The 16,893-nt window shown below is 41.2% G+C and overlaps 1 pseudogene; it reads right to left on the bottom strand.

Moving 5' to 3' along the window:
• Positions 1-12,336: 12,336 nt before the first annotated feature.
• LOC125101183 (selenoprotein W-like) lies at positions 12,337-16,323 on the bottom strand (annotated as a pseudogene).
• Positions 16,324-16,893: the final 570 nt, after the last annotated feature.

Raw genomic sequence — 16,893 nt, 5'->3', positions numbered from 1 at the left:
ACAATAAGAAATACATATTAAGAGATTAATTTTAAGGAATTGACTCATGCAGTTGTGCGGGCTGGCAAGTCTGAAATCCGTAGGGCAGACCAGCAGGTTGGAAATTCAGCCAGGAGCTAATGTTGGAAACTTGAGACAATTTCCTTTCTGGAAAACTATTCTTGCTCTGGATTAGATTGGGTCAGTTGTCAAGGGTAATAGCCTTTACTTAAGGTCAACTGACTGGAGGTGTTAGCTGTATATACAAAATACCTATATGTTGTGATTAAATCACCAAGTAGTACAGTAGTACAGCATAATTAAGTAAACCCAGAAAACGAACTATCACGGTAATGAAACTAATCGAAAAAATAACTATGCTATATGCCTCCTTGAAGTTACTTCCTTTTTGCATCAGAACATTTTTTGAAAAAAGACAACAGTCTCTTAAGCACTAAATATCACATTTGTGGGTCTATCAGAATGCTTTTTCTTTTTTTTTTTTTAAGATTTTATTTATTTAAAGAGAGAGAGAGAGAGAGATCACAAGTAGGCAGAGAGGCAGGCAGAGAGAGAGGTGGAAGCAGGATCCCAGCTGAGCAGAGAGCCCCATGTGGGGCTCGATCCCAGGACCCTGAGACTGACCTGAGCTGAAGGCAGAGGCCCAACCCAGTGAGCCACCCAGGCACCCCAGAGAATGCTTTTTCTTAAAGAGTGTGTAGTTCAGTCTGAGCCGAATGTCAAGCCCTGTAGAAGTTCTTTATTTATAATTGGATCTTAATTGTCTCCTTCTCCATAGTTCAGGGATTTTTCAAGCTTAGATTAAAAATGAAAGTTGAAGTCTAACTTTTAAGATCGTCTCCCCTATGCTCCTGAAAATCCAGCTCCAATAGGACATCTCACTCTTGTTTTTTATCAGTGCCTCCAGATATCTGCAGTCTCAAAAAGCATTTCTTTGGCAAATCTAATCTGAAAGTCTTCAAAGTGCTGGCCTTCAGCTCTGCAAACTTTTGACCATAATGTACATTAAATGAGATTTGTCAGAATCTGTTTCTTTTCAAAGCCCGAGGCTTGTGAGTGATTTCTGGGAAATGTTGCTTATAAGATAAACTCTTTTCAGTTGGTTTCAAAAGGTGACCCCAGATAGGTAACCGTCAAGGAGAGGCATCTCTGCAGAGAAATGAAGGGGTAAGCAAGCCCCTCTGGGCCCACCGTTCTCTTCGCCCGGCGCCATGAACCTGCCCATTGAGCGCTTGAAAAGCAGTGCCTGCCAGAACATTGGAGAGCCTGCTGCCCCCACAAGCAGGTGTGTGGGTGCGACGAGGGTAGCCTCGACATTTTGTATGTTACCTTTTCAATACAATTTCTAAAGCTGGGGAAGAGGGCAGGAAAACATCCAGGCTTCATCACCAGTCAGCCCTCATATCTGTCCTTGAGTCATTCTGCTAAGTGGTACTGGGTAATTGTCTCACTGGAGACCTGCAAAACAGCTCGTGGGAAAGAACGATTTGCACCTGGAATACATTCATTAGCTTGTGTGTCAAAGGGCCACACATGGATAGAAACCAAGGTCTTGGCATTCTTCACACACAACCTTGAGACTTGAAGGGCAGGAGCCTACGTGCTCAAGTGGCCTCCTGTCCTCCTCTCAGGGCCCCACCTGCCCAGCAAGCCTGTGGCAGGTGGAGGTGGTAGGAGGGGGCGGCCTGAACTCCTGGAGATTTGTGTTAGAAAAGAGCTGATAAGGCAGACGCCTTGGACAAATAAGTACCCCGTTAAAGGCCTATTTTCAGTTTCTTGGGACTCTCCTACTGGTCTAGCTTAAATTGAGAGGGGATTTGGTTTGCCTCACTGGCTATTTCCTCCCACTCGTATTCACAATTACAGCTTTTCTCATTGTCATTAAAATACATTTAATATGTACCATTTTTGCATGGCCCTCTGCTAAAATATGCACAAAGACAATGTCCCTAAGCCCTGGAATAATAGGAAAGAGCACTGAGCTCAGAGAGAAGGCCTGGGTTTCAATCCAGGGTCCACCTAGCAACATTCATTACAAACCTTAGGTGCAAGAAACAAACCCTCACTGGAATTACCTTGGGTGATTGGGTGGGACCAAGTGGTGACTGTAAAGACACACACTGAAACGGGAATGTGAAGGCCATTGGGAACAGGGGGGCTCCGCTGGCTGTCAGTTGTGGTTTCTTTCCTGCTGTGTCTGATTTGCACCGTGTACCCCTTGTAACTCCAGCCCGCCATCTCTAAAGGCTTCTGGTGGGGATCCCACTACTCACTCATCTTCAGTTTCTTTTCTCATTTTTTAAAAATATTTTCTTTTTAAGTAATCTCTATACCTAACGTGGGGCTCACACTCACAACCCCGAGATCAAGAGTTGCACGCTCCTCCGACTGAGGTAGCCAGGCGCCCCTCTTCTCTGTTTCTTAATTCAAATTCTCAACCGGTAATACGATGGTCCCACCTCATCTTTTAAAGTCAGGCCTTAAAATAGCCTAATAGGGACAGGCCCCTTGTGGAACAAAGGCCCTCCCCGGGTCAACCAAGTGCATTGAGCAGCCTACTTCTCTTCCTCTCTGAAAGGGGTGGCAGGTCAGGCACTCTGAGGCTTGCTTTGTCCAACACTTGCGCAGGTTACTTAACCTCCCCAAGACCCCGGTTCTTCCACTACATTATGATGGTAGTACCCATGCGAGCTCACAGAGTTACCGTTCATGCATCCAATATTATTTATTGAGCTACCATGTACTTTCCAGGTACTGTGCTCAGCAATGGGGATACAGGCGTGAGCAAAACTGTTGCAACAGCCCATATGGAGTTTACAGTCCAGGATCAAGCAAGATCCTATCTATGAAAACACGGCCCCTCCCCTCCCCCCCTGAAACCCCACTGCAAACCCATTTTAAGATTCCTTCCTTCATTCATTAAAACGTTCTTGAGCATCTTCATAAGTCACACCAGCACTTGCAATCCAAAGATAAGACACGGTTTCTGATCTCAAGGAGCTCATGGTTCATTTGAGAAACAAACATGCAAGTAAACGGTGATGGTGCAAAAGCACAAATTAGCAGGTAGAGCAGGACAAGTGGGAAAGGAAACCTCAGCTTGGCTGAGGAGACTTCTCAGAGGAGGTGATAGCTGAGGTGAGATTTAAAGGATGGAAAGGAGTTTGTCAGGTGTTCAACCATTGGAGAGGGTGTAGGGTGAGGAAGGACTATGGATATTCCAAGCAAAGAAAATAACATGCAAAGCAAAGATGCTGTAAAGATTATGGAGAGTTCCAAAAAGTAGGAACACTCTAGAATTGCTAGAACATTAAGAAGTATGGCAAGAGGCCAGATTATCACATAGAATCTTGGATGCCTTGCTAGGTAGTTTAATTTTGCCTCATGCCCCATGGGGAGTCATGAAAGAATTTAAAGTAATGGATTAATCTCAGTAATTAATCTGAATCAGCTCAGATTTACTTTTTATAATGAGCATGATAGAGGACAGAAGAAGTCTGGACTAGAAAGGGGCAACCAGAGGCAGCGAGGCAGTAGACACAGACAGATACGATGGTCTCAAGGAGGGAGGACAAGGACCTGAACTTAAGAGGCAATAGTGGGTAGGAGAGTAGGTGAGCATCTCCAGAGAATTTTAAAAGGTAGAACTGGCAGAAGTTGGTGATTGTTTTATCAAGCGATCAAGCAATAATCTTGGAAGTTGGAAGAGAAAGGATGAGAAGATCACTCCCACGTTTCAAGGCTGAGACGCTAGAGGGAGGGGTGCCGAACCCCAGAGAGAGGGGCTTCAGAAAGGAAGCCAACAGGGAGACATTAATTTGAGCAGGTGGAGTTTGAAGTGCCTCTGGACTGTGAAGGATGGTGAGTGGCCCTGCAGCTGGGTTTGGAGGCCTGTCAGTCAGCACTGGAGGCCGGATGGAGGTCTAGACATGGACACATCAAAATGTGGAAGCCTCTGAGATGATGGGTCCAGAGAAGGTGAAGTGTGAGAGTGAGAGGACCCATATGGGGATCATGGGCAGACACTTGTGTGCAGAGTGAGGACAGTAAAGGAAAACTCATTGTAATCCAAAGAAACCCCACCCTCCCTAAGAGAAGCTGCTCACTCCTGTTCTGCCACTTCGGAGTATAAAGGCAAAGACAGAATAAATCATTATTCCCTGACAAGTTTCAGTGGTAGCTTCCCTTAACTAAGAATCTGATCTGGCCCAGGGCAAGGATAAGTTGTAGTTTCAAAGTCTGTGGCACAGGGAAGGCACACTAGGGGTGGGTGTTCTCTGAAAGGCTCAGTAACGGGCTTCATGACGCTCTGGCCCGATCCCCAACTCCTACTGCTCTGCCTAGTAAAATACTTGGCTATCCTCATTGTGGACATGAGAAACTGCACTGGGAAACATTTGTTCTGGAGAAGGATTAAGAGGGAGGAAAATACATACTTGCAGGCTAGCTGAAAGATGTCAATGAAGCAGAGACTGAAGACAGAAGTGAGAAAGGTAAGTGATGGAGATGGAGAACGCCCCTGAGGGCTCCACAGCAGAGAGGAAGGCGTGGGTCTTAGAGAGGAGGTGCAAGAGGGAAGGAATCAGGAGGGTGGCCCACCTCACAGAGGAGGTGAAGGGAAAGGAAGTCACAGGCGGAAGCAAAGATGTTCACAGCTGAAGTAAATCCCTGTGAATATGGAAAGGAAGAGCAAGGCCTTCTGAGGACAGGGAACCCATGTTTACTCAACCTGGGTTCCAGAACAGGCAGCAATGTAGCATGGAGCAGGCCAGGGACCACAGAAACATGAAGAAAAACCCAACCATATTTGCCATATTCACAGTGAAGTGTGTATAGTATCTGTCAAGGTTATATTTGGGGATGAAATATTTGGGGATGAAAGTGGACATCTCATGTATTCCAGCTTTTCAGTAGAAAAAGACCCAGAGATAGTCATTTCTTTTTTTTTTTTTTAAGATTTTGTTTATTTATTTGATAGAACGAGATCACAAGTAGGCAGAGAGGCAGGCAGAGAGGGCGGGGAAGCAGGCTCCCCACTAAGCAGAGAGCCTGATGCAGGGCTCGACCCCAGGACCCTGGGATCATGCCCTGAGCCGAAGGCAGAGGCTTTAACCCACTGAGCCACCCAGGCACTCTGAGAGTCATTTCTCTTTTAATGAATTCAGAATGATTCATAGTGAGTACTCAGAGAAAATACAGGGATTGAAGTTTGGGCAAGCAAGTACATTTTAAAAAAAATGTTTCCATCTCCACAATATATAAAAAGTACTGAGGAATAGAAAAGAAAATAGCTGATAGAAAAATGGACAAAAAACAACGTCATGGAAAAAGATACAAATGGCCCTGCTTACATCCTGAGAAATAAGAGCTATGTCAGAAATGCACTGTAAAATGAATCGGATTTGGAACAAGCCTCCAGACACAAATTCCAATTTATTAGAAATATAGAGGATAAAGGAATAAGTCAAGTGGTACCATCATAAAAGCAGAATGTTGGACAATTTTTAGGAAAACCCGACTGGACCCTAAAAATACTCAATGCCATAAACTAGAAATGACCCAAACCCCCATCAACAGCGGCATGGATAAATGTTGGTACAGTCATACATGGAATGTTATACAGCAAGAATAAATGAACTTCAACTACATATAACAGAGGAGACAAATTTCACAAATATGTTTAGTAAAATAAACAAACAACAAAGTTAATACTCTAAAGTTTATCTTCCATAAAGTTCATAAACAGGCAAAACTAATCTATGGTGTTGGAAAATCATGATCATGGTTACACTTAGGGGGACAGTGATGGGAAAAGAGCCAGGGGCTGTTCAATTTGGGAAAATTTGGAATTATAAACTTTGGGTTTGTTTATATTTATTTTCTTTTACAACTTTTTTATTGTGGGGTAAACACGGTGACATTCATAAGGTGCAATAATCTTTCTTTTTTAAGATTTTATTTATTTAGGGACACCTGGGTGGCTCGGTGGGTTAAGCCTCTGCCTTCAGCTCAGGTCATGGTCTCAGGGTCCTGGGATCAAACCCTGCATCAGGCTCTCTGCTCAAGCGGGGAGCCTGCTTTCCCCTCCTTCTCTGCCTGCCTCTCTGCCTGCTTGTGATCTCTCTCTCTCTCTGTCAAGTAAATACTTTTTCACAGAGAGAGCCACAGTAAGAGAGGGAATTCAAGCAGGGGGAGTGGGAGAGAGAGAAGCAGGCTTCCCACTGAGCTGGGAGCCTGATGTGGGGCTCGATCTCAGGACCCTGGGATCACGACCTGAGCCCAAGGCAGACGCTTAATGACTGAGCCACCCAGGCACCCCATAAAGTGCAATAATCTTAATGTATACCATTAGATGGATTTTTAGACTTATATGCACCCTGTCACCACCACCCATATCAAGATATAAAACATTTTCAGTATCTCAGAAAGTTCCATGATAACCTTCCCAGTCTACATCACACACACACACACACACACACACTATTCCAAGTCCTATTTCATTTGATTAATTTTTCCTATGAACTCCATCAGACTTCTGTGTCTGACTGGTGTCTTTTTTTTGTTCAGCATAATGGCTCATCGTTATTGCTGCATCTATCAGTAGTGGTTTTTTAATTACATAGTAGTCCATTATATGAATATAGCACATGATATTTTGTATTCTCCTGTCAGTGGATATTTGGGGTGTTCCTAGTTTGGCATTATGAATGTTTCCTCTGCATCCCTTTGGTGCACACAGACTCTCTAGAGTCACTGGGCAGGCATACACTTAGCGCCAAACACTCTTCCAAAGTGGCTGTACCAGCTTTAGTCTCACCAGCAAATATATGCCCAATCCAACATTTCCATAATCTCATCAGCTCTTCAATTTGTCATCATTTTCATTTTAGCCATTTTGATGAGTGTGTAATGGTATTTCATTGTGGGCTTAATTTGCATTTCTCTTATAACCAATGATGTTGAACTCCTTTCCATGTTTATCAGTCATTTGGGAATAGTTGTTTATAAAATGATTGTTAATGCTTTTGCCCATTTTTTCAAGCTTCAGTTGTTTTTATTTTTTTTCTTTGTTTATTTTTGGTGATTTGTATTTCCATGTGTTCTGGATATCTGAGAACTTAGACAAATAGTCTTTGACTTTCTTTTTCTTTCCTAATTGAAATGAATGAATTGAATGAACAGACATGCTTTATTTTAATGAAGTTCAATTATCAGGGTTTTTTCTTCCGTTATGATTAATGGTTTCTGTTTACTGTTTTAGAAATGTTTGCCTCTATATGTTCAGGAGGACCCTTTCCCCTGTTTTCCTTTAGAGATTATATTGTTGCACTTCCCATCTCCACGTCTACGATCCACCTGAAATTAATTTTTGCATATGATGTGAGATGGGATCAAGTTTCCTTTTTTTTTCCTACATAAATACCCCTTTGCTCCAAGGCCGTCTATGAAATGGTTATACTTTCCCCCATGGATTGCAATCATGCATTTGTCACATATCAAGTGATGATATATGCTTGCATATATTTCTAGACTCTGTTTTACTCCATTGAACTATTTGTCTTTCCTTAAGCTAATACCAAAGCATCTTGATTATTCTAGCTTTATTGTCAGTCTTGAAATTTTACAGTATAAATCCTCCAAATTTGTTCTTTTTTTTTTTTAATTTATTTGACAGAGAGAGATCACAAGTAGATGGAGAGGCAGGCAGAGAGAGAGAGAGAGAGAGAGGGAAGCAGGCTCCCTGCTGAGCAGAGAGCCCGATGCGGGATTCGATCCCAGGACCCTGAGATCATGACCTGAGCCGAAGGCAGCAGCTTAACCCACTGAGCCACCCAGGTGCCCCCAAATTTGTTCTTATTCAACATTGCCTCACCTGATGGCTTGCAGTTCCACATGAATTTTAGAATCAACTTGCCAATTTCCACAAAAATACCTGCTGGAACTTTGATTGGCATTATTATGAATCGAAAGATCGATTTTTGAAAAATTAACATCTTTTCATTTATTTAGGTCATCTCTATTTTCTCTCATCAACATTTTATAGTTTTTAGTGTAGAGGAGAGGTCTTACACATGTTCCGTTGGGTTTGTTTCTGGGAACTTGCAGCTTTGTCCTGGTATTATAATTGATATTTTTTACATTTCATTTTCATTTTTTGTTGCTAATATGTAGAAATGATTTCTGTACAATGACCTTATATCAAGAGATCTTGCTGAATTTTTTATGGTCATGACTTACAGATTCTTTGGGGTTGTCCTTATAGATACACAATCATGTCATCTGCAAAGACAGTTTTCTTTCTTCTTTTACAATTTTAGACCCATTCTTTCTTTTTCTTTCTTATAATGCTGACTACCATTTCCAATGATTTTTGTACTTTTCTGTATGTATAATAGAATCCAAGTTTATTTTTTAATTTGGTGGTGTAACTAAGGTAGACTAAAAAACTAAAATGACACGATCAAATGTAATGAAATATGACTGAATCTTGGTTTTCAAAAATTTACAAAAGTTGGGGCGCCTGGGTGGCTCAGTGGGTTAAGCCGCTGCCTTCGGCTCGGGTCATGATCTCAGGGTCCTGGGATCGAGCCCCGCACTGGGCTCTCTGCTCAGCAGGGAGCCTGCTTCCTCCTCTCTCTCTGCCTGCCTCTCTGCCTGCTTGTGATCTCTCTCTGTCAAATAAATAAATAAAATCTTAAAAAAAAAAAATTTACAAAAGTTGCAGTCACTCTGGAAAACAGCATGGAAGTTCCTCAAAAAATTGAAAATAGAGCTACCCTACGAGCTGGCAATCACACTATTGGGTATTTACCCTAAAGACACAAATGTAGTGATCCAAAGGGGCACATGCACCCCAATGTTTATGGCAGCAATGTCCACAATAGCCAAACTATGGAAAGAACCTAGATGTCCATCAACAGATGAATGAATAAAGAAGATGTGGTGTATATATACAGTGGAATACTATGCAGCCATCAAAAGAAATGAAATCTTGCCTTTTGCAATGATGTGGATGTAACTAGATGGTATTATGCTGAGTGAAATAAGTCAATCAGAGAAAGACAATTATCATATGATCACCCTGATATGAGGACTTTGAGAGGCAGAGTCGGGGGGTTGGGGGTATGGAAGGAAAAAATGAAACAAGATGGGACTGGGAGGGAGACAAACCATAAGAGACTCTTAATCTCACAAAACAAACTGAGGGTTGCTGGGGCAAGAGGGGGTATGGAGAGAGTGGTTGGGTTATGGACATTGGGGAGGGTATGTGAAAGGGTGAGTGCTATGAAGTGTGTAAGCCTGACAATTCACAGATCTGTACCCCTGGGGCAAATAATACATTATATGTTAATAAAAATAATTAATAAAAAAATTTACAAAAGATGTGTTTGGGGATATCTGAACCTGATCTGAATATTAAATGATTGAATGGAATTATTGTTAATTTTCTTGAAAGGAATTGTTAATTTTCTTGAAAATAGTATCATAGTTATATAGAAATGCACTATTATTAAGAGACTAATGAGTATTTACAGGGTAATATTAATCATGACAAGGATTTTTTAAAAGTTCAGGCGAAGGGTCACCTGCGTGGCTCAGTTGGTTAAAGCTTCTGCCTTCGGCTCAGGTCATGATCCCAGGGTCCTGGGATCGAGCCCCACATCAGGCTCCCTGCTCAGCTGGGAGCCTGCTTCCCCCTGTCTCTCTGCCTACCTCTCTCCCAACTTGAGATCTCTGTCTGTCAAATACATAAATAAACTCTTTAAAAAAAAAATAAACTCTTAAAAAAAAAAAAGTTCAGCAAAAATGTATGTTTGTGTGTGTGTGTGGAGACAGAGAGAAGGCAAATATGGCAAAATGTGAACAATTCTTAAGTCTAAATAAAGAATTGTGGTGCACAGGCTTAAAGTAGGTCCCATCATCTCATGGTGTTCATGCTCTTATGTGACTTCTCCTTGAGTGTGAGCAGGACCTGTGACTTGCTTCTAGACAATAAAATATGGTGAAGGTGACAGGATATGAATGTTTATGCATATGATTATGTAATTAAATTACTTGAGATGGTGGCTTCTGTCCTATGCCTTGTTACCTCTGAGGAAGTAATTGGCCATGTCAGGGAATCCCAATGGCAGAGAATGGTAGTGGCCTCTGGGAGCTGAGGATGGCTTCCAGCTGACAGCCAGCAAGGAATCAGAGCCCTTTGGGTGCCTGGGAGGCTCGGTCAGTTAGGTGTCTCCCTTTGGCTCAGGTCATGATCAGCAGAGAGTCTACTTCTCTCATTCCCTTTGTCGGTTTCCCTGCTCATGCACTCTCTCTGTCAAATAAGTAAATAGAATCTTAAAAAAAAAAAAAGAAAGAAAGAAAGAAAGAAAGAAAGAAAGAAAGAAAGAAAGAAAGAAAGAAAGAAAAGCCCTCAAAGACCTGAAGTCTGCCAACAGCCTGAGTGAACTTAGAAAGAGATCCCTTCCCAGTCAAGTCTCAGATGAGACCAAAGCCATGGTGGACACCTTGTGCAGCCTTGTGAGACACTAAGAACAGGACCCAATGAAGCCATGCCCAGAATCCTGACTCACAGAAATCATGAAATAACAAATATGTGTTGCTTTAGGCTGCAAAGTGCGTAATAATACTTTCATGCAGCAATAGATAACTAATACAATTAATAATTTTATGTGTCAACTGAGCCCCAAGATCTCCAGGTATATTTGGTCAAATATTAGTCTGGATGTTTCTGTGAGAGTGTTTTTGGATGAGATTAGCATTTAAACAGATAGACAGTTTACCTTCCTCAAGTGAGTGGGCCTCATCCAATCAGTTGAAGGCCTGATAGAATGAAAGGTTGACCTTGCCCCAAGTTAAAAAAAAATTCTTCTTGTCTGACTGCCTTTGAAGTGGAATATCACTTTTTGTTGCTGCTTTCATACTTGAACTGAAATACTGGTTTTTCCTGGATCTCAAGCGTGCTGTTCTTTGAGTAAAGGCTATACCATCAGCTCTCCTGGTTTTCAGGCCTTAGAGATATGTAAGGATATATAGATGTCACTGCAAAATTCTTTTCAACTTTTCTCCATGTTTGAAAATATTCAAAATAAAAATTGGGAAAAATGTTCTAAAGTCAGGAAATGTCAGGAGACAGTTTAAAGAAGGCTGCCACAAAGATTCACTAGACTTCCTCCCTCCCTTATTCTCAACCTCCCTCCTTTCCCTTTTTCCTCAGTGAATCTACTTTGTTTAATATGAGATTTTGCAATGCACAATAGACACTGTAGTTAAATATAAATAATAAATCTACCCCCTTTCTGTGCAGATTTATGCTTTATAAACATCACACTGAGTAAGTCTGGCCTTAACCTTTGTTCTGCAAATGTTTCAGAATTTTTTCTACTGCCACATTACAAGATAAATGTCAATCTAAATGAAGGCTTTTCTATAAAACTCAGCAGCTTCACAGATGGCTTCTAATTTATAGTCCTAAAAGACTACATTTTGGGTTGAAAATAATTTTAAAATCTCTCCAAAGTAATTTCAAAAGCTGAAACATAATGTTACTCTTGATGCTGTGAGGTCCATTAAATAAACTCAGGCACTATCCTCTAGGAATTATCAACCAAACTGAAAAAATTACATAAAAGGAAGGCCTTAACTAGTATTGATATAATCACTTTTTTCAGAAATTTTAATAAATACATGTGGCCAACTGGCTACTTTGCCCTAGGTTTCCCTGACGTGACTTGAAGAATAAATAGTCTTTACACAAAGGGAATAAGGTTAGCCAGAGGCAAATGATGCAAATAGGCTTCAAATTCATTTTCTAAAAAGCATACGTTAAAAAAACCTGTTAGCACTGAGATTATATTTTTACAGAGGTCTGTGACATAGTAGAACAGTGGGGATCACTCTAGCTGCACACTAGGATCACCTGGTAAGCTTAAAAAATGCCTGAGTTCTCATCCTCCTCATCCCAGAGAGCCCAGTTTTGGTCTGGTGTGTGGCCTGGCTATCAGGATTTTTTACTTCCTTCCTTCCTTGTTAAACTCATGCAATGTTTACTGAATAGTGAACTGTTGCCAACACTACTGAAATCTGCAGCTCGCTCACCCAGATGCCTCTCTCGGCCATTCCCTGAGAAGGAACCCCCAAACCTGATCACCCCAAATGCCGGAGAGTAATCACAGGGCTGGGGGATACAGGGATATGGGGAAATGTGGGGAGAGGAAGGAGCAAGGCAGGCAGGGTGCAGAGCTAAACTTCGGCGCGCGCGCGCACACACCCACACACACCCACTCACGAGGGCAGGGACCAGAGGCATCAATCTCTGCTTCCACAAGGCGGCTGCAAGGATGTCAGGGAAAACCCAGGCATCCACAAGACATTTCAGTCCTTCCTGTCCTGAAGGACCTGCCACAGGGGCTGGGCCAAGGTCGCTGAATTTGGCTTTCAGGGCATATTAGCCCTGAGCCAAGGTGGCCTTGATGGCGATCATCAGCCTCAGAAACTAGCTTTCCATGTCCACATAGCCGGTGGCCTGGGGAGCCCCGTTGCTGCAGATGTCCAGGCATCTGGGGAACTCATCCTCTAACTTCTTCTTGAAATTAAGGTACCAACTCTTATAGCCTCAGGTGCCACCATAAATGACCACAACAGTGAGGGCCCTGGCTGGGGACAACGAGGGCAGGCGAGGGCCAGTGAGCTCTGCTGCCCAGGGCTGCCAAACAAAAGCAGGATCTGTGGGTTTCATTAGTGGTTCTGGAGGACTCACGTTCTAGGTTTAAGAATTATTATTATTATTATCCCTTAGTAGCTCCATAGTGAGTGCGTAAGTGAATAAGTTGTCATTTAGTGAGTGAATAAGTGAGTTATTTACATACTCCTAGGTTACACTCAGAAACCAGTTTGAATCAACTGTGCTCCATGATGGTCCTCTAGGATCTAGGCTGTTTGTACTCCACCAGAATGCACAAACCCGGAGGAAAAAAGAGAGATCTAAGATAGAGAAAGGATTCAAAAGGCTGTCAAACAAGGAAAAGACAGACCTGGGAGCATGAGTACTGCCTTCACTTAACTCAAAGGCCCGCCCAAGGACAGAGATCACAGAAGAAGCTGAAGGAAGCTAGACTTCAGCGTGATGTAAGATTTGTGAAAAAGTAGTGATGTCTGGATATTAGCTGGGTGCCTTGAAATTGAGAGTAAGGGGTCACTGCCAGAATTCCGAGACTGGCTTTTTGAGCTCTGGGCCAGCGTGTTGCAAAGGAAACCCCAGTGCCAGGCACTTCAGTGCACATATTTACTATTTTTTGGCCATCCAAAATCCCTTGGCTCTTTTCCTAGTAACAGCCTCTTCAGCTTCTTTGAAGACTGGCTTTTCTCTCACTTTCAGTTCTGATAGAGCTCTCTGTCTGGCGCTAGAGGAAGAACACTGATCCACCCCCAACCAACTGTGAAATCTGCATCTCCCTACACAGTACCTGGACCAAAAATGAGCAAATAACCCAAGTGGAGCCCATCAGAGGCCATGAAATCAAACTCTGGGAATTTTGCTTACATTGTTAAAGACTCTTCCAGTAGATTTAAAATCGTGACAATGTGATGTGGAAAATAGGAACTCGGAGGAAATGAAAAGAGGAGAATTTCAAAACGATCTTATCAATAGCCTTAGAGTAAACAAGATAATGTATCTGTGAAATAAAAGACCGATGCTACAGAGAAAAAATATTCAGGTGCCGGAAAAGAGTTCTTGGAAATTAAAAAATGTGGTGTTAGTTCTCATTAAGGAAAAGAAAAGAAAAGAAATTGATGATCAGCGTATGCTGGTTATGCTTCAGCTTCCCTAGTTGCGTATGCCATTCAACAGACTGCCTGATAAGCCACCTTTTATTAGATTACTGAGCTGCCTGGTTCTGCTGGCAACTGTGTATATGAAGTCTTTTCTTCTGATATTTTCAATAAATCTCAGTTGTTAAAAGTTAATGAATAAAAATTTTAAACATAATAGTAGTATTGAAATAAAACTCTTACCAAGTTGAAAGATAAATCTGACAAAATCCTGACAAAAGTAGAAAAGACAAAGATACATAATAGAGAGAAATTATATACATGATTAATTCAGGAGGGTTAATATGCTAAAAATATAAGATAAAAAAACCCCAGAATAGAGAAAATGGAAACAAATAAACTATTAAAGAAATAATAAAAGAAAAACTCCTGAGGACAGGAGTATTCATAGTAAAAATTTACTGAAGCAGAGTGAAAATAAATGCCAAAGACCCACACTAAGGTCCACCACCATCCTAAAGGTAAATTCTTTTTATCATAAGACTTGGAAGAAAATAAAAATAAAAACGTAAGAGTAAAGAAGGGTCTTCCCAGACTCTGAAATGCAAATTCAAGCAATGCCTTGATTTCATGGTGCATATTTCTCTTAAACAAAGATTTGAAAAAAATTATTAAAACATTTTAATAGCTTGGTATTTTAAGAAATTTTATAGTGACCTCCTTTATAAACATGGCTATCAAGATCCTCCAATCTAAAAGAGGCTAGAAGACATAGGTGACTCAAGAAAGGGAATCAGGAAAACCGCCTTCCCTTAGAACTCTGTCTAGTGGATAATGAAGGCCTATAATCCCAGAATACTATATGTGATGAACAGGATTCTCAAGATGACTTCTTGAAGCTCCAAAATTGCCTCAGTAAAGGATTCAAACCAAAAATTTTTGAGTGTTACAATTGTGTAAAAAAGGTATTTGTAATATGGCCAATCATAAAAATTTGCAAAAATAAAATAACAAGTTTTAATAGTATGTTTCTATGGGTGATATATTTATTCATTCCCCAATTTTTAAAATATTATTATATTAGTTTTGTGATGAAAAAATTAAGCTCCCTTTCTTTTTTCCTTTAAAATAATTGGCCCCAAGTACAAAATGATAACTTCAATTCATTTTGTTTATTCTCATGACATGTTCCAAGATAATTTTGTGAACACCTAAGTGTTCCATTTAGTATTAGGAGAAGTAAAATGTTAAGGGATGTTTAAGCTCTGCAAAGTTGAATAGAATAGCATTTGAATGACAGGATATAATTACAGATCACTAAGGATGTGGTACAAAATGTACCCAATCCCACCTCTTCATACTTAGCTAAGAACAGAACACTTTAGTAAGATATCAGATTAATAAAATATCAAAAGAAATAATAATTCTGGAAGAACCATATCTTCCTAGTTAGAGCAACCAGAGCTGGAAGAATTATTACTAAAATTTAATACAATCTGTATCAATCATAATGGACTAGAACCTGTACCACTTGTGTGTCATTTAATTGAAATCTGCCTTTTATTTTCCTTGTTTCCAAGAATATGTGTCCAAATACTCCATCTAAGCTTATAAGATCCTTATGAACAAATACCATATCCTATGTATCTCTCTGTCTTAGCTCAAGATCCCCCTAACGTAGAGCCTAGACAAGGTCTGGAAACACGTAGTTTGTTTGGGATGTGATCCTAGGAAGCAGAAATGAGGGAATAAAGCAGAAAAGGATGAAAATTCTTTAAAGGGTACATTCTCGGGGCACCTGGGTGGCTCAGTCAGTTAAATGTTTGCCTTCAGTTCAGTCATGATCGCAGGGTCCTGGGATCAAGCCCCACATCGTGCTCCCTGCTAAGTGGGGATCCTGCTTCTCCCTCTCCCTCTGCTGCTCCCCCTGCTTGTGCTCTCTCTCTGTCAAATAAATAAATAAAATCTTTAAAAAAAAATAATAAAGCGTGCATTCTCAATGTCACTATTAGGTCATTGGGGCTGGACTAAAATTTGGGGTGGCCCAAGGGAATATGACGTGAGCTCCGAAAACATTTGCTATACTCAGATAACTAGAATCTTGCCCTACACTCAAGACTCAGTAAAAGCTTTCTGAGTTATTTAATCAATTCCAGTGCTCCCAAGGCTTCCTATTCAAATCAGTGATCACCTGGAAAGTTATACATTGCCTTTTACAACCACATTCTAGAACCTTACGTCATTTTGTCAGGTCCCTGTATCTTCGTAAGGCAAGTAATAGACACCTTTTCATGTCAGCCTAACCTAACAGGATATTTATTATGAGATTATGGGAATATGTTGGAAATCCCAACATGAGTGCCAAGCTGAGTTTGGATTTGGAAATCTGAAGGCAGCCCTCTTCTCTGCATGATGGGTTTTTTCTTTTCTCCTATAGAGTTTAAAATGAGCCACTATGCTGAGTGGACTGTCAATCAAGCATCCACTGCTCATTGCCTGCACTGAGGTGGCCCTGTTGGCCATGGAGAGATGGGAGATAGAGATTAGCATTTTGCCGAGAAGGCACATAAAGAGAAGTCTGCATACAAAGCGAGGATCAAATGACTGCTACTTACAGGTATTATAGGAGCGCACGAAAGGGGTATGCCACAGTGCTTGAGATGGTCAGCAAAGGCCCCACGGAGGAGGTGAGCTGCCTTGGCAAGGAGCTACAAGATTTAGAAAAGTGCAGTGGAGAAGAGGAGGCAGGAAAGGACAAAATGTGCAAACAAGAGCTCGGAGGAAGGAATGTGCCCAGTCTGCTTCTAAGAAATGACCTGCCCAGTGGCAACTCCATCCATGCTGATAAATGCATTACCGAATGCTGGTCAAGATGGCAAACTGGAACCTATTAGAATCCTAGGAACGTCTTCCCAGTCTTCTCAAATTAGAATTCAGTCACTGTCTTACCTTGCGTAAGATCTTGAAAACTGCACAGAATACCTGGGTGAACTCTCTTACCTAGTCACAAACATAATCAATTTTTTAAAATTAATTTATTTATTTGGAAAGAGAGCGCAGATGGGAAGGGCAGAGCGAGAAGGAGAGGGCTTTTTTTTTTTTTTTAAGATTTATTTATTT

The sequence above is a fragment of the Lutra lutra genome, chromosome 5 (assembly GCF_902655055.1).
Source record: "Lutra lutra chromosome 5, mLutLut1.2, whole genome shotgun sequence".
In the NCBI taxonomy this organism is placed as follows: Eukaryota; Metazoa; Chordata; class Mammalia; order Carnivora; family Mustelidae; genus Lutra; species Lutra lutra.
Note: the sequence above shows the minus strand (reverse complement) of the source record. Positions and strands in the feature narration are given on the sequence as shown.